Raw genomic sequence first — 26,206 nt, forward strand, 5'->3', positions numbered from 1 at the left:
AAGAGCACATTGTTCTGAATGTGTTGGTGGTGGCCTTATTGGCCTAGGACCACCACAGGCTGAGTTGTGGCCAAAAATGTGTTGTAAAAGGAATGCCTGCAAAGCATTATAGGGTGAGTTTCTGTGCATACATTAAACCTTTATCATAAATAAACTGTGTTTGTGCATACATTAAACTTTTATCAGAAATAAACTGTGTTTGTGCATCAGTAGAAGGTGCAATACTACCGTTGTGGCTAGATGTCCCTGTGGAGCCTACTGAGTTAGTAGTGCCTTGGGACAGTTATCATCATTCAGCCCTTGGAGAGCATAATGCATTACACATTTGCATGCAGAGCAAGGCTGTCAGAATATTATTACAAACAAGGCCCTTATAACACAAACTCCTCTCAGCTGTAAAAACAAAAGTTCCAGCTATAAGAGAGTTTAAATATGCATTGAATGGTGGAAAATGTTATGATTTTTGGACCCCCTCTAAAGTAGTGTGCCCTAGGGCCACCACAGGCTGAGTTATTGGCAAAAATGAGAGGTAAAAGGAATACCTGCAAAGCATTATGGGGTGAGTACCCCGAATGCAGTGAATATTGTAGTATTGGCTCTCCCACTGTGCAGGGAGAGCCGCTGTTGAAGATTCACTCCTGGGTCGATTTCATGCTATATAAAGCCACACAAAAAATTTACAAAATACATGCACAACACAACTACTTGTAATTACTGATTATGTAAAGTAAGGACCAAGTGAAGGGCAGATGGGGAAAATGAACCGTGTGTGTGAACACGAGTGCTTACTGACTAACACAAAAGGCTGGAAACAAAGAAAAATAGTCTGTCCAAACAACAGAAAAGCCTTCCAGGTGTAAATCAACCTTCCTTGGTGGGTGCTCCTCAGCCACGTACAGAAAGTGACGTATCGGCTGCCAAACCAATTAGGAGGCCTCAACCTATGGCAAGTGGCAGGCGGGAGCAAAGTCCTATACTCTATCCAACATTTCTTGCAGACAGTGCATGCATGCTGTCTAGGCTCGACCTGAAAAGAAGATTATCAGATGGGGAGCTGCAGTCATCAACTTTTCCAAAGCCACTTCCATTGGGGTTACTCATTATGCAGAACTGCTGAAATTATGCTATTGAGACACATTATATAATTATATGTCGTTCACAGTAAAAAAATAACCAGAAAATTACCATTCTGGTATTAAACTACATTGTTCGTGGTGCTTTTGCTTTCTTTTGTTTTGTTTGTTTGGTTGCACTGCTTTTTATAGCTCAAAATGTATCCCCAGGACCAAAGTGGATGTGAGGACTCATTTCTCACTAAAACAGTGGCAAATGCCAGTTTTGAATTTTAAATAATTATGCATAATTTCACTTAACTTTGCCTCAATTCCATGTAATTCTGTAAAAGCAAATTACAAATTTCATACACCCCCTACTCACTAGTCTCTGCAGACCTGAGGAAGAAATGAAAAGATGATAATGCCCCAGTACCGTTTCAGATCCTCTACTGCCTTGTGGAATTTTAGGAGAGACAGTGGATCTCTGATATGCATGGCAGTGGCTCTGAGTGACAGTGAGATGCTGAACCCAACACCTTCCTCTTGCTATGAGAGACTCTGACAGGCAGACACAGGAATGGAGGGTGAGGTAAGAAAAGAGTGGGAGGAAGGTGGCAGGAATTCAGGTAACTGATATAAAAATATATGGGTCGAGGAAAAGGTATATTTTTATTTCAAATATATAGGTCAATGAAAGTAAGGTGGAGGTGTGTGGCAGGTCACCAAATGTTTCTTTTTACGTACTGAATCGATATGGAAAGGAATACTTTGAATGGCTCTGCCATTATTACGGTACCCTCCAGAACTGGTTAATGGGATCAGCCTGTGAGGTTTTGAGCTGAGCGGACATACAAAACACAACATTTTACCTTGAGCAGCTATCATTAAGGAAGTCATGAGTGACGTCATAGGAAAACCATGGGTGAAAAAATATGTATTGTTGAGAACTACCCTCCTATTATTCCATATGGTATTCTCTGAATTATACCCACTATACACCACTAACCCTGTGTTATGACTAGGTTCTTATGGTAATTCTACAGATCTCTCGTAGAACAGTGCAATATTCCCATTGATATTCTCTAGGTTCCATAGAATTCCCACTGATAGTTTATGAAAGATTTACATTGTAAGTGTCATTCTTTTTCACAGATCCTTAGAAATGCAGATACCACTTAGTAGTATCTATGATAAAACTGCATGCACATCATATGGATCAGTATACTGGGTTTTAGATGGAAAGCTGTGTCTCCATACACCATATTTCTCTTAAATCAGCTTAGTCAACCAGTCATGATCTAACTCATTGTTAGAAATGGGGTCTCTAGTTGACAGTTGTTTTCACCCTGTTCAAGTAGGAACCCTCACTCTAGTCAGGGTAAGGGAGTCACACAGCTAAAATAATCCCTGCTCTCACCCCCTTGGTAGCTTGGGGCATGCCTTCAGGCTTATCTCAGAGGCAATGTGTAAAGTATTTGTACACACACACAGTAACACTGTGAAAATACCACAAAAGTCCTCTACACCAGTTTAGAAAAATAGCCAATATTTAAATGAGTAAAAGAACACAAAAACAACAATAATCCAAAATATACAAGCAAAAATATGAATTTTCAAAGATTTAACCCTAGTATACCATTCGCTGCGGTGGGATGTTGGAGGCGCTGCAGTGGCGTCGGGCCTGTGTTGCAGGTCGCAGTCATTCCACTAAGTGGGGACCACCACTCCGGTGCAGGCAGCAACACGGAGTCAGACAGCAGTTCTGAAGTCGCCATGGAGTTGATGTGGTTAGTTTCTTCTTGGTTGCACCAGAGCCGACACCCAAGGTCCTAGGAACTGGATTTGGAATCACTTGGCAAGTCAGGACTCTCAGAAGGAGAGCCTAGACGCTGGCAGGTGAAGTCTTTGATGGCACTGAGACTTCTTAATAGGAGGCAAGCTCAGTTCAAGCCCTTGGAGAACCTTGGAAAGTAGGACGTAGAAAGCAAAGTACAGTCCTTTAACTCCCAGGACAGAAGCAGCAAGCCAGCACAGCAAAGCAACAGAATGGTAGTCCCTCCTACAGCATCCAGCTCTTCTTCCTGGTGGAATGCCCTCAGTCCAGAAGTGTTCTAACTCTGCTGTGTCAGAGGTGCAGTACGTATACACATTTCTGTCTTTGAAGTAGACAACATTCAAAGAGAAGTCTTTGTAGTGCACAAGACCCTGCCTTCCCTGTTCCCAGGTAAACGCCAAGGGGTTGAAGACTGCTTTGTGTAAGGGCAGGCACAGTCCTATTCAGGTGCAAGTGTCAGCTCCTCCCACCACTTTAGCTCAAGAAGACCCATCAGCCTTGTGATGGACCATCAGAATATGCAGGGCACACCTCTATGTGACTGTGTAGAGTAAATGCACAAACAGCCCAACTGTCATCCTGGCCCAGACATGTATTCCACAGACAGACAGGGGCACAGAATGGTTAAACAAGAAAATACCCACTTTCTAAAAGTGTAATTTCCAAACTTGCAGTTCAAAACTCAACTTCACCAAACAATGTATTTTGAAATTGTGAGTTCAGGGAACCCAAGCTCAATATCTCTATCTGCTCCCAATGGGAAATTACACCTAAAAGGTATTTCAAGGCAATCCTCATGTTACCCTATGGGAGAGGCAGGTCTTGAAATAGTGAAAATTGAATTTAGCAGTATTTTACTATCAGTACATGCACACCACACTGGTACGTCTCCTAGTTTTTGTTTTTTAAATAGACTGCACCCTGCACCACTGTGCACAAACAAGGGGGGGAAAAAAGAGATGAGGACTTACCTGGGTCCTCCAGGGTGTCCTCTCTCATTGTCATCCTCCGACCGCAGCGGCCTCATTCGCAGCCTCCCTCCGCTTCCTGCTCCCGGGCTGCTGGCAGAGGGAGGCTTGGCCCTGCATCCATCGCCGGTGCGCACTACAGCCCAGTTATGGGCTACACAGAGCAAATACATACTATCTGCACTTACGCTTTATAGCCCATATCTAGGCTGCAGTGCACACTGGGTGAGCTCCGTTCCGCTGGCAGGGCTAGCGGAGTATTTGCACGTACTCTGTGCCCTAAGCACAATTGTGCACTATTCCTCTGATGACTCTGTACACTAGTATGGTATTGCTTATGTGATTTTCCTGAAGATGTACCCTGTAAAACAGAATTCCTTTGATAGTTCTCTGGACTCTGCGCACAAGTACAGTATTCCTTTTGTAGTGCTGTCCATACTTGCACTGTATTCCTCTAATAGAAGTCCTGACTCTGCACATTAGCACAGTATTCCCCTTTAATTCTCCTGACACTACACTTCAAGTCGGAATTCCTCCGGTAGTTCTGGGTCTGCAAGAAGTGCAGTAGTCCTCTGGTAGTTGTACTGATGTTACAAAATTGTACAGTATTTCTCTGATGGCTCTGCACACAAGTACAGTGTGTTCCCGTGGTAGCACTCCTGACTCTGCATACTTGTACAGTATTCCTCTATTGACTCTTGACTATGCACACTAGGACAGTAGTCCTTTATGATTCGCTTAACACTATACACTGTAAGGCACAATTTATCTGGTAGTTCTCCAGACTCTCCACAAAAGTGTAGTATTTCTCTAGTGTTACTCATGACTCTGCAAACATGAACAGTAGTCCTCTGGTGACTCATGACTCTGCACCCATCTACAGTATTCTTCTGATGACTCTTGACTCTGCACACTAACACAGATTTCATCTGTAATTTTCCTGCCGCTGTAATTTCTCTTGCAGTTCTCCAGACTCTGCCCACAAGCACAGTATTCCTCTAGTAGTACACCAGAACCTAAGCTTCTACATTATCCCTCTAATAGTACTATTGTGTGTGCACACTTGTACAGTTTTCCTCTATGATTTCCTGATACTGTACTCTGTAACGCAGGGTTCATCTGGCAGGTCTCCTGACTCTTCACACAAGTGCATCAATCCACCTGAATACGTCCTGGTGCTGCACTTGTGTACACTATTCCTCTGATGACCCTTGACTGTGCACAAAAGTACAGTAGTCCTCTGGTATTTCTCCTAACACTGTAATCACAATTCCTTGAAGTACTTCTGACTCTGCCAACCAGTACAGTATTCCTCTACTAGTGTGTCTGATGCTACACACTTGTACAGTATTCCTCTGTTAGTGCTCCAGACACTGCACACTTGTACAGTATTCCTCTAGTAGTACACCTGATGCTACATACATTTACAGAATTCATCTCATAATACTCCTGACTCTGTGCACAAATACAGTATTCCTCTGGTAGTAATCCTGATACTACACACATCTACAGTATTCTTTTGGAGACTCTTGAATCTGCACACTTGTACAGCATTACTCTGATGACTCGATTCTGCTAACTAATACATTATTCTGTGATTTTCCTGACACTGTAACAGAAAAACAACTGTTCTTTTTGGAGAGAAATATGGATAAATCTTATAATATATATGAAAAACAAGCAAACACAATAGAAACTGTTCAAGGATGTTGCAAATAAGGAAGAGGCAGTCTGTCATTGTGTTCAAAAGTCACTGTATTCTCATAAGTGCATAAAATTTGATGTGCTCGGTGTCCTACTTCAACAAAGAAACAAAAGGAAAAACAATACAATCATACAGACGTTCGCCAAAATAAATACACATTTCAATGAAACAAAACATAAGCACATTGAAAAATTATCAACAAATGAGTGGCCCTTGTATGAATCAAAGGCACCGAATAGCTATTTCGTTGCATATGTCGATGACGTTTGACCCCCTGAGTGATGTAGGCCTTATCAGGATCAAAAAATTGTAGCAACACCTGATAGTGCTTGAAAAACAAAGTGCTCGAAACAAGGTGCCAAAACAGGAACAACTGGCGATGCACGGATGACGCACGAGGGAGGGAAATGCCCCAATCTAAAGAAAAGGCGGCCGCAAAGTCCCAGCCTCACCGAAAAGTCAGTGCCGCCGAAGAGTCATACCCGTTTAATGACACTGACGTTTTGTTTTCCAGGCACCATTAGGTGTCTCTACAATTCCTTGGTCCCCCACGTCATACAGGGGATTGGAACGTTGTCAACATATGAAAAGGAACCAGCTATTCGGTCCCTTTAATTCATACAAAGGTCTGTCTCATTTGTTTATCATTTTTCAATATGTTTTTTTTGTTTCATGGAAACGTGTATTTATTTTAGGGAAATTCTGTAAGATTGTGCTGTTTTTCCTTTTATTCCTTTCTTCATGTGAGACACTGAGCACATCACATTTTATGCACCTATGAGAATACAGTGACTTTTTAACACAATTGCTTGACTCTTTTCCTTACTAGTGACATCCTTGAACACTTTCTATTGCGTTTGATTGTTGTTAATTTTTCCATTGTGCTTATGTATATTATTAGAACATTGGAATGTTTGGAGCTCCATTGAAGTCAATGGAATGCTCCATCGAAGACAATGGAGTGCTCCGAACTTCTAATGGCTGTTAGAAGCCCTGAGCTCCAACATTCCAATGTTTCTCACACAGCAACAGCTGTGAACAAAGGCCTCATGGAGCCCGAGGGGATACCAATCCCCTCAGGCTCCATGAGGCCTTTGTTTTATTTATTAGAGTATTCTGCCTTCTAGTGGCGGAATGTTCTAATCATCTTATAGCCCTTCATAGCTGGGCTATACCCGCCATTAAAGTCTTGCTGCCTTGTTAAAGGTCCTCGCCTTCATCTCGGGACTTTAACTCTGGTTTGGGCCTTTAATTGGCCAAAATAGCCCACTTCAGCAGGCTATAAGGCTATATTATAAAATGCACCCATATGTATCAATAACAACCTTTTTTTGTTAAAAGGTTTTGCCCTGATTTTTGTTGAATACAGTTACCCTTGTTTGTTGTTATTATTGTAGACTGTAAGGCACAATCCCTTTGGTAATACTTGTCAACCTGCACATAAGTACAGTATTCCTCTGGTAGTACACCTGATGCTACACACCTCTACAGTATTCCTCTGATATTACTCCTGACTCTGTACAGAAGTACAGTAGTCATCTGGAAGTATGCTTGTTGCTGCACCCTTGTGTAGTATTCTTCTGGAAGTACTCTTAATGCTAAATCCTGGTAAAATATTTATCTGGTAGTAGGCCTGATATTACACCCTTGTACAGTATTCCTCTGGTAGTACACCTGATGCTATACCCTTGTATAGTGTTCCTCTGGTAGTACTCCTGATGCTATACCATTATAGAGAATTCCTTAGATAGTAGGCCTGATGCTATACCCTTGTACAGTATTCCACAGGAGGTACTTCTGATGCTACGTCCTTGTTAAGTATGCCTTTGGTAGTAATCTTGATGCTACATCCTTGTACAGTATTCCTCTGGCAGTAGGCCTGATGCTACCCCCTTGTACTATAATCCTCTGGTAGTAGGCCTAATGCTACACGCCTATACAGTTTTTCTCTGGCAGTACTCCTGATTCTACACCCTTGTACAGTATTCCTCTGTTAGTACTCCTGATGCTAAACCAGGGTGCTTTATTCCTCTGGTAGAACTCATTACACTACACCCATGCACAGTACTCCTGATGCTATACCCATATAAATTATTCCTCTGGCACTACTTCCGATGCTACATGCATGTACAGTATTCCTCTAGCAGTACTGCTGATGCTACACTCTTTTACAGAATTCCTCTGGGAGTACCCCTGATACTACACACAAGTTCAGTATTCTTCTGGAAGCACTGATGATACTGCATCTGTGTACAGTATTCCTCTTGTAGTACTCCTGCTGCTAGATCTTTATGACCTGGTACAGTATTCTTCTGGGAGTACTCCTGATACTATGCCCATGTACACTATTCCTCTGGTAGTACTCCTAATGCTAAACCTTAGTACACTGTTTCTCTGACAGTGCTCCTTATGCTACACCCTTGTACAATATTCCTGTAGCAGTACTCCTTGTGCTACACCATTGAACAGTATTGTTCTCACAGTACGCCTGATGCTACACCCTTGTTCAGTACGCTTCTAGTAGTACTACTGATTCTGCAAACATGCAGTATTCCTCTGGTAGCACTGAATCCTCCTGTGCTCCACCACACAATTTAGTAGTGGGTGCAGATTATTTCTGTAGTCTCACTGCCTCATATCCATCCAGTTGAAGTGATCAATATCCCTCTGGTAGTACTCCTGATGCTACAGCCTTTTACAATATTCATCTGTCAGTACACCTGATGCTACACCTTTATACAGTATTCCTTTGGTAGTACCCCTGATGCTACACCCATGTACAGCATCTCTCTGGTAGTAGGCCTGATGATACACCCTTGTACAGTATTCTCCTGGCAGTACTCCTGATGTTACAACCTTGTAAAGTATTTCTCTGGTAGTACTCCTGATGCTACATCCTTGTACAGCATTCCTCTGGCACTATATCTGATACTACACTCGTATACTGTATTCCTAGGGTAATAGGGCTGATGCTACATGCCAGGACAGTATTTCTGTGGCATTACTCCTGATGCTACTTGCTTGTACAGTTTTCCTCTGGTAGTACCACTGATACTACACACAAGTAGAGTATTCCTCTGGCAGTACTCATGATGCTGCAACCTTGTAGATTATTCCTCTGGTAGTACTCCTGATCCTACCCCCTTGTACACTATTCCTTTGTTAGTGCTCCTAATGCTACATCCTTGTACAGTATTTCTCTGGTAGTAGGACCAATGCTACACCCTGTACACTATTCCTCTGGTAGCACCCCTGATGCTAGACCTTGGGACAGTATTCCTCTAGAAGTACTCCTGATGCCATACCCTTGTACAGAGTTCCTCTGGAACTACGCCTGATGCTACACCCTTGTGCAGTACGCCTGATGCTATACTCTTGTAAAATATTCCTCTAGCAGTACACCTTGTGCTACACCCTTTTACAGTATTCCTCTTGTAGTACTCCTCACGTTGCACAGAAGTGCAATATTACTCTGGTAGCACAGTAATCCTCCTGTGCTCCTCCATACAATACATTAGTGAGGTGCAGATTGTTTCTGTAGGTTCACTGCCTCATGCCTCTCCAGTTAAAGTGATCAGTATCCCTCTGGTAATACTCCTGATACTACACCCTAATGCAATATTCCTATGGCAATACACCCGATGCTACACACATGTGCAGTATTCCTCTGGCAGTCCTCCTGATGCTACACCCTTGTGCAGTACTTCTGATGCTGTACCCTTGTACAGTATTTGCCTGTTTGTACTCCTGATACTACACCCATGTACAGTTTTCCTCTAGAAGTAGGCCTGGTGCTACATCCTTGTATAGTATTCCTCTAGCATTACTCCTGACGCTATACCGTTGTGCAGTTCCACTGGCAGTACTCTTGATGCAATATCCTTGTACAGTATGCTTCTGGCAGTTTGTCTGATCCTACACACTTGTGAGTATACCTCTGGCAGTATTCTTAATGATATACCCTCATACAGTATTCCTCTGGCAGTAGACCTGATACTACACCCTTGTACAGTATTCCTCTGGCAACACTCCTGATACTACACCCTTGTACAATATTCCTCTGAGAGTACTACTTATGCTACACACTTGTGAGGTACTCCTAATGCTATACCCTTGTACAGTATTCCTCTGGCACTACTCCTGAAGCTACACCCGTGTACAGTCTTTCTCTGGCAGTACTCCTGGTGTTACACCATCGTACTGTATTCTTCTGGTAGTAGGCCTAATGCTACAGCCTTGTATAGTATTCCTGTGGCAGCACCCATGATGCTACACACTTGTGCAGTATTCCCCTTGCTTTACTCCTGAAGTTACACCCTTGTACAGTTGTCCTCAGACAGTACTCCTGATGCTACACCTTTGTACAATATTCCTCTGGTAGTACTCCTGATGTGACAATTTTGTACAGTTTTTCTCTGACAGTACTCATGTTACTGCATCAGTGTACATTATTCCTCTGACAGTACTCCTGATGTTATACTCTTGTACAGTATTCCTCTGGCAGTACTCCTGATACAACACCTGTGTACAGTATTACTTTGATAGTAGGCATAATGCTACTTCCTTGCAAAGTATTTACCTGACAGTGCTCCTGATGCTAAACTCTGGTATTGTATCCTCTGGCAGTACTACTGATGCTACACCCTTGTATGGCATCCTCTGGCAGTACTCTTCATGCAACACCCTTGTACAGTATTCATCTGTAAGTACCCATGATGCTAGACAATTGTGCAGTATTCCTCTGGCTGTAATCCTGATGCTACACCCTTGTACAGTAGTCCTCTGACAGTACTCCTGATGATACACCCTTGCGCAGTATTCCTATGGCAGTACTCCTAATGTTATACCCTTGTACTGTATTTCTCTGATGCTACTCCTTTGTATAGTAGTTCTCTGGCAGCACTCCTACCTACCTGTGCAGTATTCTTCTGGGAGTACTCATGATGCTACACCCTTGTGCAGTAGTCCTCTGACAGTACTCCTGATGCCTCACCCTTGCGCAGTATTCCTATGGCAGTACTCCTAATGTTATACCCTTGTACAGTATTTCTCTGATGCTACTCTTTTGTCTAGTATTTCTCTGGCAGCACTCCTACCTACCTGTGCAGTATTCCTCTGGGAGTACTCCTGATGCTACACCCTTGTGCAGTATTCCTCGTTCAGTACTCTGGATGCTACACCCTTGTACAGTATTCCTCTGGTAGTACTCCTGATGCTACACCCTTTTGTAGTATTCCTCTGGGAGCACTCCTGGTGCTACTCCCTTGTGCAATATTCCTCTGGCAGCACTCCTGAAGATACACATATGCACAGTATTCCTCTGGCAGCACTCCTGATGACACACATGTGCAGTATTCCTCTGGGAGCACTCCTGATGCTACTCCCTTGTGCAGTATTCTTCTGGCAGCACTCCTGATGATACCTACTTGTGCAGTATTCCTCTCGTAGTATGCTTGATTCTACCTCCTTGCACATTATTCCTATGGAGGAACTCCTGATGCTACACCCTTGTACATTATTCCTCTGGGCACTCCTGATGCTACTCCTTTGTGTAGTATTTCTCTGGCAGCACTCCTGATGATACCTACTTGTGCATTATTCCTCTGGTAGTACTCCCAACGCTACACCCTTGTGCAGTATTCCTCTTTCAGTATTCCTGATGCTACACCCTTGTACAGTATTGCTCTGGGAGCCCTCCTGATGCTACTCCCTTGTGCAGTATTCTTCTGGCAGCACTCCTGATGATACCTACTTGTGCAGTATTCCTCTCGTAGTATGCTTGATTCTACCTCCTTGCACATTATTCCTATGGAGGAACTCCTGATGCTACACCCTTGTACATTATTCCTCTGGGCACTCCTGATGCTACTCCTTTGTGTAGTATTTCTCTGGCAGCACTCCTGGTGATACCTACTTGTGCATTATTCCTCTGGTAGTACTCCCGACGCTACACCCTTGTGCAGTATTCCTCTTTCAGTATTCCTGATGCTACACCCTTGTACAGTATTGCTCTGGAAGCCCTCCTGATGCTACTCCCTTGTGTAGTATTTCTCCGGCAGCACTCCTGATGACACACACTTTTGCAGTATTCCTCTGGTAGTACTTCTGATGCTACATCCTTGTGCAATATTCCTCTTTCAGTTCTCCTGATGTTACACCCTTGTACAGTAGTCCTCTGGGGGCACTCCTGATGCTACTCCCTTGTGCAGTATTCTTCTGGCAGCACTCCTGATGATACCTACTTGTGCAGTATTCCTCTCGTAGTATGCTTGATTCTACCTCCTTGCACATTATTCCTATGGAGGAACTCCTGATGCTACACCCTTGTACATTATTCCTCAGGGCACTCCTGATGCTACTCCTTTGTGTAGTATTTCTCTGGCAGCACTCCTGATAATACCTACTTGTGCATTATTCCTCTGGTAGTACTCCCGACGCTACACCCTTGTGCAGTATTCCTCTTTCAGTATTCCTGATGCTACACCCTTGTACAGTATTGCTCTGGGAGCCCTCCTGATGCTACTCCCTTGTGTTTTATTTCTCCGGCAGCACTCCTGATGACACACACTTTTGCAGTATTCCTCTGGTAGTACTTCTGATGCTACATCCTTGTGCAGTATTCCTCTTTCAGTTCTCCTGATGTTACACCCTTGTACAGTATTCCTCTGGCAGCACTCCTGCTGACGCACACTTGTGCAGTATTCCTCTGGCAGCACTCCTGCTGACACACACTTGTACAGTATTCCTCTGGCAGCACTCCTGCTGACACACACTTGTACAGTATTCCTCTGGCAGCACTCCTGCTGACGCACACTTGGCAGTATTCCTCTGGCAGCACTCCTGCTGACACACACTTGTACAGTATTCCTCTGGCAGCACTCCTGCTGACGCACACTTGTGCAGTATTCCTCTGGCAGCACTCCTGATGACACACACTTTTGCAGTATTCCTCTGGTAGTACTTCTGATGCTACATCCTTGTGCAGTATTCCTCTTTCAGTTCTCCTGATGTTACACCCTTGTACAGTAGTCCTCTGGGGGCACTCCTGCTGACACACACTTGTACAGTATTCCTCTGGCAGCACTCCTGTTGACGCACACTTGTGCAGTATTTCCTCTGGCAGCACTCCTGCTGACACACACTTGTACAGTATTCCTCTGGCAGCACTCCTGCTGACGCACACTTGTGCAGTATTCCTCTGGCAGCACTCCTGCTGATGCACACTTGTGCAGTATTCCTCTGGCAGCACTCCTGCTGACACACACTTGTGCAGTATTCCTCTGGCAGCACTCCTGCTGACGCACACTTTTGCAGTATTCCTCTGGTAGTACTCCTGATGCTACATCCTTGTGCAGTACTCCTCTTTCAGTTCTCCTGATGTTACACCCTTGTACAGTAGTCCTCTGGGAGCACTCCTGATGCTGCTCCCTTGTGCAGTATTCCTCTGGCAGCACTCCTGCTGACACACACTTGTGCAGTATTCCTCTGGTAGTACTTCTGATGCTACATCCTTGTGCAGTATTCCTCTTTCAGTTCTCCTGATGTTACACCCTTGTACAGTAGTCCTCTGGGGGCACTCCTGATGCTGCTCCCTTGTGCAGTATTCTTCTGGCAGCACTCCTGCTGACGCACACTTGTGCAGTATTCCTCTGGTAGTACTTCTGATGCTACATCCTTGTGCAGTACTCCTCTTTCAGTTCTCCTGATGTTACACCTTTGTACAGTAGTCCTCTGGGGGCTCTCCTGATGCTGCTCCCTTGTGCAGTATTCCTCTGGCAGCAATCCTGCTGACACACACTTGTGCAGTATTCCTCTGGTAGTACAGGATCCTCCTGCGCTCCGCCACACTCTGAAGGCCGCAGTACCATCTCCCACGGCAGTGAGGTGCAGATTGTTTCTGTAGGCTCGCTGCCTCGTCCTCCTGCCGTAGAAGTGATCAGTATCCCTCTGTGGCTCCTGTATTATCCAAAACATCTTGCCCTGACACTGGGATAATCAAGCAGCTCCCCTAGAGATGATATCAGCATTCCTCCAGAAGCGGCGGTGCCATTCTGCCATGTAAGGCCGATAAAACAAGCCGCCCCGTGCCCATAAACTGCCTTCTTATTGTTACCACGTCCAGGTGCACAAAGGGAGAGCAGGGAAGAAAAAGCAATCTCTCTGCCATTCCCAGGAGTTATGAGAGCTGCTGGAAGGAGGCCCATGCCAAGACGGAGCAGTGAAGGCCGTGGCTGCCAGGAAGTAACATGCCCACCCCCTCCCTGGCCAGGAGATGAGCTGGGCCTGGATCCGGGCCTGAAGCAGGGCTGCAAAAGGAACAGAGTGCAGTACTGGCGACCTGTATAGATAGAAGGAAGGGACTGCATGCATGAGCTGTGTCCATAACTGTCTTCAAAATCACATTATTTACTTATCACTTATTATCCATTTCACACGCTTAGCTTGCTTACAATATCATTCTTCAGTCGCCTCACAAGTCTTGCACCTGTGTATCACTCACTGTCCACGTCATAGGACTAATGCTTCCAAGTGTCGCCCATTATCCTCATAATAAACCTCATGCATATGACTGTCTCATATTGTCCACCACTTTCCACGTGTCACGTCCGAGAGTGTCCCCCATTATTCACCTCACATGCCTCATGCTGGTATGACCCATTGTCCATGTCACACATGCAAACTTAATGTCCTTTCAATGTCACTCGTTATTCACCTCTCAAGCCTCATGCATATAAGTCATCTGTTGTCCACTTCACAAGCCTCGTGCCTGAGAATGTCACCCATTATATTAACCACAAACCTCATGTATACGAGTGTCACTCATTATTTCCATCATAAGCCTCATGCATGTTCGTGTCAACCATTGTCCACTTCTCAAGCCTTGTGCATGAGAATGTCACCCATTATATCCATCACAAACCTCATGCATACGAGTATCACCCGTTGTCCACTTCACAAGACTCATGCCTGAGAATGTCACCCATTCTATTGTTCAACCAGCCTCATGGATAGGAATGTCACCCAATATAACCTTCACAAGCCTCATGCCTGACAATGTCACCCATTATATCCATCACAAGCCGTATGCATGAGAGCGTCACCAGTTGTCCACTTCACAAGCATCATGCCTGAGAATGTTACCTTTTATATTCATCAACAAGCCTGCCTCATGGATAGGAGTGTCACCCATTATAACCTTCACAAGCCTCATGCCTGACAATGTCACCCATTCTATCCATCTGAAGCCTCATGCACATGAGCATCACTCTTGTTCACTTCACAAGCCTCATGCTCGACAAAGTCACCAATTATATTCATCACAAGCCTCATGGGTAGGAGGGTCATCCATTATTACCATCACACATCCAGTGCCTGGGAATTTCACCCATTATTTCCATAACAAGCCTCATGGATAGGATTGTCACCCATTAAAACCTTCACATACCTCATGCCTGAGAATGTTACCCATTATATTCATCACAAACCTTATCAATATGAGTGTCGCCTGTTGTCCACTTCACAAGCTCATGCCTGAGATTGTCACCCATTATATTCATCAACAAGCTGAATGGATAGGAGTGTAATCCATTATAATATTCACAAGCCTCATGCCTGAGAATGTCACCCATTGTATCCACCACAAAGCCTCATGCATACAAGTGTCACTCATTGTTCACTTCTCAATCCTCGTGACAGAGAACGTCACCCACTAAATTCATCATGAGCCTCATGGGTAGCAGTGTCACCCATTAAAACCTTCACAAGCCTCATGACTGAGAAGGTCACCCACTGTATCCATCACAAGCCTCATGCCTGAGACTGTCACACATTATATCCATCACAAGCCTCATGGATAGGAGTGTCATTCATGGGGTCTCTAGTTGGCAGTGTTTTGCACTCTGTCCAAGTAGGGACCCTCACTCTAGTCAGAGTAAGGGAGCAATACAGATAGGATAACCCCTGCTCACCACCTTGGTAGCTTGGCACAAGCAGTCATACTTATCTCGGAGGCAATGTGTAAAGTATTTGTACACACAGGCAGTAACACAGTGAAAACATCACAAAAGTACTTCATACCAGTCCTAGTACTCAGTCCAGACGTTTTCTGAAGATGTGGTCTCAGAGGTCTAATAATCATACTCATCTCATTATACCCATCACAAGCCTTATGCATACAAGTGTCACCCATTATAACCTTCACAAGCTTCATGCCTGAGAATATCATTGATTATATCCATCACTAGCCTTATGCATATGAGTGTCGCCATGCCTGACCTCATCAACAAGCCTCATGGATAGGACTGTCACCCATAATAACATTCACAAGCCCCATGCCTGAGAATGTCACCCATTATATCCATCACAAGCCTCATGGACAGCAGTGTCGCCCACTATAACCTTCACAAGCCTTAGGACTTGGAGGCCACCATAGGGGCCTCACCCCAACACCGGTCATACACCAACCGACAAGACAGTTTTGTTTGTTGGAAGAAGTATTTATTTTCAAATGTACTTTCATAAACATTCATAAACACAATTTATGGAAGTCATCATATGCACATTACTCAACTAAAAACATTTCACTGCAAACTTTAATATATATAAACTGTTATAGACGCTACTTTGTAACCATAGATTTTGACAGGATCCCTTCCTGTCCTGAACCTCCTTTGGACCACACAGGGACTGATCGTCACCTGTATCCTTAGGGGGGGCGGTATCCCTGCTTCCTCTGTTCCTTGCCCCCTTGTTCAGGGTTCCGCCCCCTCTCCAAACACCACTCAACCAAGGGGTGTACCAGGGCGGCCCAGGGCATGAGCCCCGTGACCACCCCAGTGATCTGGGCTCCCTACCCCCAAACAGGTGTGTCCATCCGCAGGTTGGTCCAGGACTTCAGGATCCTATCTCTGTTGTTATACCGGGGCCCCACCCTTGGGGTCCCCTATGTTGCTTCCGGTTACTTTATTCTCTCTTTCTGCGCCCTTCCTCCAAGCCTAATAATAAGGAGAGGGAGGGTGTGAATCACCGATGGGTCTGCCTGTTCCTGGGCCGCCGCGCACGAAGTAAGAAGGACAAGCCTTCTGGGGGGGGCGCTTTTATGCCCCCCCACCAGTGCGCGGCGGCCCAAACCGGTCCAGCGCTGCCCCGACCACCGACGCTCTCCCAGCGTCGAACTTCCGCCCGCGCGTCTCGCGAGACGCTTGAGCGGAAGCCCATGGCCAGCCTGCGCACAACTAGTGCGAGGCTCGGCCCCAGCGTCCCCGATCCCTAAGGGGCTGCGCTCCCCCCATGTTGTGGGGGCGCTCTTCCGTAGGACTCGGAGGCCGCCATAGGGGCCTCACCCCAACACCGGTCATACACCAACCGACAAGACAGTTTTGTTTGTTGGAAGAAGTATTTATTTTCAAATATACTTTCATAAACATTCATAAACACAATTTATGGAAGTCATCATATGCACATTACTCAACTAAAAACATTTCACTGCAAACTTTAATATATATAAACTGTTATAGACGCTACTTTGTAACCATAGATTTTGACAGGATCCCTTCCTGTCCTGAACCTCCTTTGGACCACACAGGGACTGATCGTCACCTGTATCCTTAGGGGGGGCGGTATCCCTGCTTCCTCTGTTCCTTGCCCCCTTGTTCAGGGTTCCGCCCCCTCTCCAAACACCACTCAACCAAGGGGTGTACCAGGGCGGCCCAGGGCATGAGCCCCGTGACCACCCCAGTGATCTGGGCTCCCTACCCCCAAACAGGTGTGTCCATCCGCAGGTTGGTCCAGGACTTCAGGATCCTATCTCTGTTGTTATACCGGGGCCCCACCCTTGGGGTCCCCTCTGTTGCTTCCGGTTACTTTATTCTCTCTTTCTGCGCCACAAGGGCTACCAGTGCCCCAGGGTCCTACGCCCTCCCCACCAGAAAACAAACACTTAGCGAAAAACCACATGTCTGCCATGAATTGGTCAGTACCTGCATCAGATAAATGAACCAAATCCCTATGAAACATTTCAGGTCCTTTCAATTGTCTATGTGGGATGTTCCACAAACGGCCTGGACCAGGGCAAAGCTTTGACATCTCCGCGTTAAGCCGCCTAACTGACACATTGATTGTTCTTGGTTTGATTCCTGGGCCCCATCTTTTTCGTATCACCATGTGAGACCAGGCGATGGCTGTATTAGGAAATTGCTTAGCAAGCTTTGTTATTTCTAGGAATATTGCCTCACTGAGGGCTTTTCGCCCCAGATGTACCAGGTCATTGCCCCCAAGGTGAATGATGATGAGGTCCGGGGATTGGAGCCCTGCACATCCGCGAGCCAAATCAACCAGCTGCTGTAGCTGTTTAATTCCTTTGCCGCCAACCCCGCACCACCTGAAGGCCACGTTTAAGTTTGTCGCAGGATTCGGTTTACGGAGCTGCTGCAACCGGTACGCCGCCCGACGAACGAATGAATGCCCCAGTACCCAAACCACACGCGGAGCCATCTACTGCAATAAAGGGAAAATTGTGTGAGGAATGATACAGAATGTTAAGATACACAACAATCCAAATTAGACCAGCTCTGGCCTAACGTAACGCTTATAACAGTTAGATGACCATCTGCCAATGGCCTTGACTTCAGAGATGGGCAAGCCTGCCCCCGCAGCTAACGTAGCCGCGCCAATCCTGAACTAGTGAGGAGAGTAACCTAGAAGCTCTATGCCTGCTGCCTTTAATGATAATTTCATTACCTCTGTAAATTGGTATCGCGACAAACAGTCCCCATTTGCGTGTATGAATAACGCCGTTGATTTTTCTAAAGGGCGCACCTTTAGGTAAGCATCCAGGTTGGCAACCGGACAGATAAGAGACCCCTGCGCTGCCCGAAGAGCAATCCTCGCCCCTTTTCCTAACTTATCAGTCTTTGATTTGCGCAGTAGTATGGTGGCGGAGTTATTATTGATTATTACATCTGGCCATTGGAGACCCCCTGCATGGTCGTTTTTGGAAGTACCTAACATTTCCCCAATACGGAAGGCCCCATAGAAGGCCACCGAAAAAGCTGATGTGAATAAGGCAGTCTCAAAAGGGGAGGAAGAAACTACAGCAACTGCACCCAGCAATTTCTCTAATACCTGGGGGGTTATAGGCCGCCTGGAGTCTACTTTGGGGCCCTCCGCTCTTGACCACCCTACCAGTGCCTGCTTAATAATAAAGGCATTGAGTTTTGCGTCTTGCCCTCCTAGTTTGGCGAAAAAACAGATGGCTGCCAAGTTGGCCTTGGCGCACGAGACCGGCTTTCCATTGTTTTTTAAATGTTGCAAAAAGGTACAGATTGCTTCGGATGAAAACCAATCTGAGGAGTTCACTGATTTCAAAAACAGTCTATAATTCAAGAAGGCCCTTTCATATGCCCCCTTTGTTCGTGTCGCCAAAGAAGCCCCTACTAGGGCTGACAGCGCGGGACACCAATCTTCCACAGTGATGTTGGAAACTCTGTCATCCTCTCCGACGCCTGTGGGTGGAACCTCTGAAAATCCTGCATCAATGATCGAGACAAGGCATCAGCTGCATTGTTATTTACCCCAGGAACATGTTTCGCCCGGAAGGTGATGTTGAGTTTCAAACATTGCAGCACCAGATACTTAAGTAGTCTCAGCACCCATCTGCAGCTAGCTTTTTGTCTATTGATTGACTCCACGACTGCCATGTTATCTGACCAAAATACTACTGTCTTGTTTCTCAAAGTGTCCTCCCAAACAGAAACCGCTACAATGATGGGAAATAATTCCAAGAATGCTATATTTTTGGGAGCCCCAACTCTACCCAACCAGTTGGCCAATCTGCCCGGCACCATGCAGAACCAAGTATAGCCCCAAAGCCCACACTGCCTGCCGCGTCTGTAAATAGGCCAAGAGAAGGGCTGTCGGCAGGGGGAAGAGGCCAGATCACCGCCCCGTTAAAGTCTTGAAGGAATGCTTCCCACACTCTCAAATCCTCCCTTACTTCAGCAGACAGCCGGGTGTGATGGTGTTTCTCGGTCAAACCTGCCATAGACCGAGCTATGGATCTGGAAAAGGGGCGGGCCATGGGAATGATCCTCAGGGCGAAATTTAATTGACCCACCAGGACTTGCAATTGGTGCAGGGTGACCTTGGAATGGGATAAGACAGTTCTGATGGACCCCTTAAAAACTTGAAGCTTGTCCAGAGGAAGGCGACACTCCCCCGCTACGGTGTCAATTTCTATGCCCAGGAAAGTGATGCAAGTGGAGGGGCCTTCTGTTTTTTCCTGGGCTATTGGGACCCCGAATTCCCTGAACATGGTTGTCAGAGACTGCAGGGCCCAAAGGCATTTGTTTGACTCAGGAGGGCCCAACACTAGGAAATCATCCAAATAATGTATAACATTCGCATGACTTGTACGCCTGGTGAAAATCCATTGCAAAGCAGAACTGAACTGTTCGAAATAACTGCAGGACACACTGCATCCCATAGGCATACATTTGTCATAAAAATACTCCCCATCAAATTGGAATCCCAAAAAATGGTAATCTTCAGGGTGAACTGGCAAAAGCCGGAAAGCTGCTTCAATATCTGTTTTTGCTAGGAGCGCACCCCGCCCCAGACCCCTCAGCAACACTAGTGCCTGGTCTACGGTAGCGTAACGCACTGAACATAAAGTCGGGTCTATTGCCTCATTCACTGAGGCGCCGCGTGGGGCTGATAGATTATGGATCAATCTGAACTGTCCCGGCTCTTTTTTGGGTACTACTCCTAATGGGGAACAGACAAAATTAGCTGTGGGTGGGGAAGTGAAGGGGCCAGCCAGTCTCCCTAGAGCGCATTCTTTTGCAATTTTTCTAGCCACCACGCCGGGGTTTTTTATGGCAGACATAAGATTTCTGCAGTGACCTAAGGGGGGGACCTGGGATGCTGGAATTCTAAAACCTTGTGAAAAACCTTTAATCAGTAGTTCAGCTGAAGCCTTGACTGGGTAAACCTTCAGCCAAGGCAACAAAAACTCTAAGTGAATGGGAGAAGGCAAGGAAGAACTAGGTACTGGATTTACTCCCTTCCTTAGCTCTGTCCTTTGCTTTTTTAAGGCATTTAAATTTGGGGTGAGAGGGGTGCCCACAAAATGCACAGAAGTGCCTGAATTTGCACGTCCCAGGGGGGCGTGAACATACTTTCTTGTTAAACGCCCAGCAAGACCCTTTTTTGTCGCTTGTATACTGTGCTCGAAAGGGCTGCTTGCTGGGTAATTTGTTGTTCACGCACTCCAGCCAAACATTTATTTCGGTCTGGTCCCAACCAATTGCTGGATCCTCTACCTTAGCCCACCTGAAATCACGGTCATACTCCAGCCAAGCGTTCCCACCGTAGATATGGTGAGCTTTTAAAATTTTGTTTGCATAAAATATCATTGACAGACCAATGTCAGGCTTCTTTTCCAGCATGACTGACATAAACACATTAAAACCTAATAACCAATTTGTAATATTCTCTTCTATCTTTGGTTTTTTATCTGTATATGATGAAGCTTTAGTATCTTTATCCTTTGATTCTACTTCCCTTCTCTTAGCCCTTATCAGGCTAAAAATGTCCACAAAATCCCCTTCCCAAATTTTTTCTTTGATTTCAGAAGCCACATGTGCAGCTAACTTCCCCGGCCTAGATAGCAATGTGTCTGCACCCGTGACTTCAGCTGGCGTTACTATGGTGTTACCACCCTGTTCTATGACCTTACCATGTTCTTTTCCACCTGGAGGAGTCTGTGACAGCGGGCCCGGTGCCTGGCTGACACTGGGGCCTGAGGTCGCCACCGGCAATGAAGGAACATTACGCGCTGCTACCAATGCCTCCACCTGGCGCTTAAGTTCAAGAACCGAGTTCTGCAATGGGTCACTAGCCCATGGGGTCATGGGGGGTGGTGTTGGCACTGGCACAGTGAGGTTGGCCAACATCTGTGATACTGACACCAATGTTTGTGTTGTCAGGTCCTGGGATGCCCCTGGAAGGGCCCTAGCCGCCTGCCCCTGCTCTGTGACTGCGCTAGCTCCTGGTGCCACTCCCTGCGCAATGGGTAATGCTTGTGTGGGTACATCATTGGCTGGTGCTGCTAATGCTGCTACAGAACGCCGTATATCTGCCAGCATCGCTTCCACACCTCCCGCCGGACCCGTGCTAGATGACCTTACCCCTGCGTGATGGCCAGCAATTTCTTCAGAAGGCGCAGCCGCTGCAATACTGGGGGCCACCACTGTGACTAACTCAATCACAGGGGGGGGAAGGGTCAGAACTGCCTGAGGCGTAGGCTGTTGAACTACCGTCTCCCTAGTCTGTTTTTTATTCCTACGCTTAACTGGGGGAAAAGCTGCAGGTGGTGCTACGTTCGCGCGGCGCGGGCGGGAAGCGCCTACCTCACCGTCATCTCCATCTGAAGGAGCAGCCTCCCCTTCTGAATCCCCGCCCCCTAACTTAGCTAGGACCAATTTTAATAGCTGGGTAAGATCAGGATCTGTGCCCTTCCTCTTACCTCCTCTCACCCTATTAGCTGCCATAATGCCAATATTAGGTAAACAAGTTGTAAGCAGTGGTAAGGCAACTTTCTAAGTTAATTAACCTAAAAGGAATAATCTGTTAGCCCAATGCCAACAGCACTTTTTGCACAATACAGTGGATAACAGCCCTAGGACACTGTCACGCAATGCACAATTAAACACAATCAAATTAATGACAAAATTACCACCTTCAAATATCACAATTATACCTGCAAATAAGCCCCTTCAACAATTGAATATATGACCCCCTTTCGCTTTACCACACAGCTGAAGTGAAATGGGAGGAGAACAAATATCTGTTGCCACAAACAATTTTTTGCCCCAGCGCCACAGCCCTCTCCCACGTGCCACACAAAATGTTTCAACTATTCAAAGTAGGGAGAAACCCTTTAACTAACTGACCTGGGGTGAACACAAAATTTAAAAGTAGGGAGAAACCCTTTAACTAACTAACCTGGGGTGAAACCCCTAGCAGGTGAGAGCGCGCACAGAACAACCTCCTAACAACGGAGTTAGCCTCTGTGTGCTCACTCACCTCGCTTTCCTTTTCTTGTCCACACGAAACTGATGAGGTCGCTCCCCTGCGCCTGAAAATACTCGTCCGATTTGCTGCACCCGACACTACAAGGTTGCTCCCCTGCTATCCGATTCCCAGGTCTTCGTCTCCCTTGGCACTGCTCCAAGCTCCCTTGATGGATAGAACAACGCGCCTTCCTCGCGAATCCCGCCTCGGCTGAAAGTACTTTAAAGGCGTAGGCTGGATTCGAACCCCTATAGGGCTAGCCTGCTGCACCAAAGGCACTTGATCTTGGCACTGAGCAATCGCCGATGGGTCTGCCTGTTCCTGGGCCGCCGCGCACGAAGTAAGAAGGCCAAGCCTTCTGGGGGGGTGCTTTTATGCCCCCCCACCAGTGCGCGGCGGCCCAAACCGGTCCAGCGCTGCCCCCACCACCGACGCTCTCCCAGCGTCGAACTTCCGCCCGGAAGCCCATGGCCAGCCTGCGCACAACTAGTGCGAGGCTCGGCCCCAGCGTCCCCGATCCCTAAGGGGCCGCGCTCCCCCCATGTTGGGGGGGGCGCTCTTCCATATGCCTGAGAATGTCACCCAATATATCCATCACAAGCCTTATGCCTACGAGTGTCCTCCATTGTCCACTTCACAAGCTTTATGCCTGAGAATGTCACCCATTATCTTCATCGCACTCCTCATGGATAGGAATATCACCCAATATAACCTTCACAAACCTCAAGCCTGAGAATGTCACCCATTATGTCCATCACAAGCCTTATGCCTACGAGTGTCATCCGTTGTCCACTTCACAAGCTTCATGCCTGAGAATGTCACCCATTATCTTCATCACACTCCTCATGGATAGGAATATCACCCAATATAACCTTCACAAACCTCGAGCCTGAGAATGTCACCCATTATGTCCATCACAAGCCTTATGCCTACGAGTGTCATCCGTTGTCCACTTCACAAGCTTCATGCCTGAGAATGTCACCCATTATCTTCATCACACTCCTCATGGATAGGAATATCACCCAATATAACCTTCACAAGCCTCATGCCTGAGAATGTCACCCATTGTATCCATCACAAGCCTCGTGGATAGCAGTGTCGCCCACTATGACCTTCACAAGCCTCATGCCTGAGAATGTCACCCAATATATCCATCACAAGCCTTATGTCTACGAGTGTCATCCGTTGTCCACTTCACAGCTTCATGCCTGAGAATGTCACCCATTATGTTCATCACACTCCTCATGGATAGGAATATCACCCAATATAACCTTCACAAACCTCGTGCCTGAGATTATCCTCATCCCAAACATCATGTACACCAGTATCACCCATTGTCCACTTCACAAGTCTCATACCTGTGGGTGTCACCCATTACCCACAGAACAAGTCTCACACACCTATCGCCCATTATCTCTATCAGACTAGTACACTTCATACACTTTTAATAGCACCCATATGCATCACAAACGGACATGCACGTGAGTATTATCCATTATGCACAACAGTATTTGCGCACGATTCATTCATTGACTAGATCACACGCTTCAAGCACATACATAGTTATTAGTTGCATTAAATGGTTCTTGCTCATGAGTTTTACCTATTGTTTCATCACTCTTAATGTTATTCATTACCTATATTCGTATTCTCAAGCACTTCGACTATCACCCTCTCTCACACATTCACCATCTCACAAGCCTTATTTGCTTTGAGAATCGCACATTTGCATATCATAAGCCTCCTGCGTCTTCAGTATCACACGCTTCCCTTAATGCGATGCTTCTGCAATGAGCATCTTACGATCTCCATATCACACGCGTCACACACCTTGATCATCCCTGGTTCTCCGTAACACAAGCTCCACACACTTCGATTATTCTCCTGTCCCCGTATCACAAGCCTGCTTCTCTTTACGTGTCCTATAGTTACCTTGTCCCTTGTACACTGAGCATCAGACGTTCCCCACACCACAGTCTTCATACACAATGAGTATCCTGCGTTCTCTGTATCAGAAGCAACATGCACTGCGAGTACCATGCATTCCCCATATTACAGCACGTTGACCAATCCTTGTCCGCAGAGTGTCACACATTCGCCATATCACCAGCCTCATACTCTGGGGTTTCCCACATTCTCCGTATCACAAGCATTGTGCACCTTAAGTATCTTCCACAATCCTTACCTCACAAATCATTGTACCTTGGGAATAACGTATTCCCCATACCACAAGCCCCCTGCACTTTTACATCGTATTCAGTCCCCGCATTGCAAAGCTCTTGCTGTTTGAGTAGAACCCCTTATCCGGTCCCCAGAGCACTCATGCCACCAAGTACACAATGCTCCAGTCCTGGGCTTTTATCTCACACAGCGTAGCTTTCCGGTGTGTTAGCTCAATCGAATGAAATGAGGTTATCCAGGACAGCAGCTCCCAGAGGACGTTCGGTTATTAAATGGAAACTCGGAACTGGAGCACTGCGTCTTTGGTGACATGAAGAAATGTATAGATTTACCTCTTATCCACAACATAAACCTGCACACTTAGATTATCACACCTTCCACATGTGACAAACCCTGCACGCGTTGGGTATCCCAACATCACCAGCCTCAAACAGGCCTCATATGACAACCCTTCAACACGTTGAGCTTCCTCGCGTGAACTTTGAGTTTCGTATAGTCCTCATATGACAACCCTTGTACAGGCTGAGTATCCCTACGTCACCAGCCTCGCGCACTTTGAGGATCCTATGGTCCTCGTATGACACCCCTTGTACAGGCTGAGCATCCCGGCGTCACCAGTCTTACGCACTTTGAGGTGCGTCACCAGCCGCACGCACTTTGAGGATCGCATAGTCCTCGTATGACACCCGTTGTACAAGTTGAGCATCCCTGTGCCACCAACCTCATGCACTTGGAGCATCATGTAGTCCTCGTAGGGCAACCCTTGCACAACTTGAGTATCCCCGAGTCACGAGCCTCGCGCACCTTGAGTATCACATAGTCCTCATTTGACATCCCTTGTACACATTGTGTATCTCCACGTCACCAGCCTCTGCACCTTGACTAACAAATGCCCTCACATCACACACCTCATTCGCATGAGTCTGGCTGATTCTCCAGTTCGCTCATTTCCCGCACTTTGGGGAATGGGTTTCTTTCTAACCTTTCTGGCCCTAGAGACTTTTGTGAGGTGTTGCTCCGCATTACTTTCTACGTGCAAACCGAAACTTGTGCGGGACTGGGTTTCCAGGCAGATGCTGCTGTCACTGCAAATCTTGCCTGTTTGTGTTGTGCTCCGTGACTGCTCCAGTTAGCTTTGTTTACTGTTCTGTGACGGCAGCTGCATTTCCAAGCATTTCTCTGCAGCCCTCTCTCAGCTCCGCACTGTCTGTCTTGGAGGGGTGCAGTGCCCCCTCCCCACTTCTGTATTCTCGGATTATAGAGGAGGGAGTGACGAGGGGGGAGCATGTTCACCGCTGCATTCGGCTATGATGACTCAATGTCATTGGCTCTTCAATGCTCCCACCTAGTGTCCCGCAGGCGTCATTACACCCTGTGTTTATTAATGAAG

The 26,206-nt window shown here is 46.4% G+C and overlaps 1 protein-coding gene across 15 annotated transcripts in view; it reads left to right on the forward strand.

The window, feature by feature from the left end:
- Positions 1 to 26,206, forward strand: part of LINGO1 (leucine rich repeat and Ig domain containing 1) — a 3,157,620-nt gene that overhangs the window by 2,859,860 nt on the left and 271,554 nt on the right. The window lies entirely within an intron of this gene.

This window comes from Pleurodeles waltl, chromosome 3_1 (assembly GCF_031143425.1).
Source record: "Pleurodeles waltl isolate 20211129_DDA chromosome 3_1, aPleWal1.hap1.20221129, whole genome shotgun sequence".
Taxonomy (NCBI): Eukaryota; Metazoa; Chordata; class Amphibia; order Caudata; family Salamandridae; genus Pleurodeles; species Pleurodeles waltl.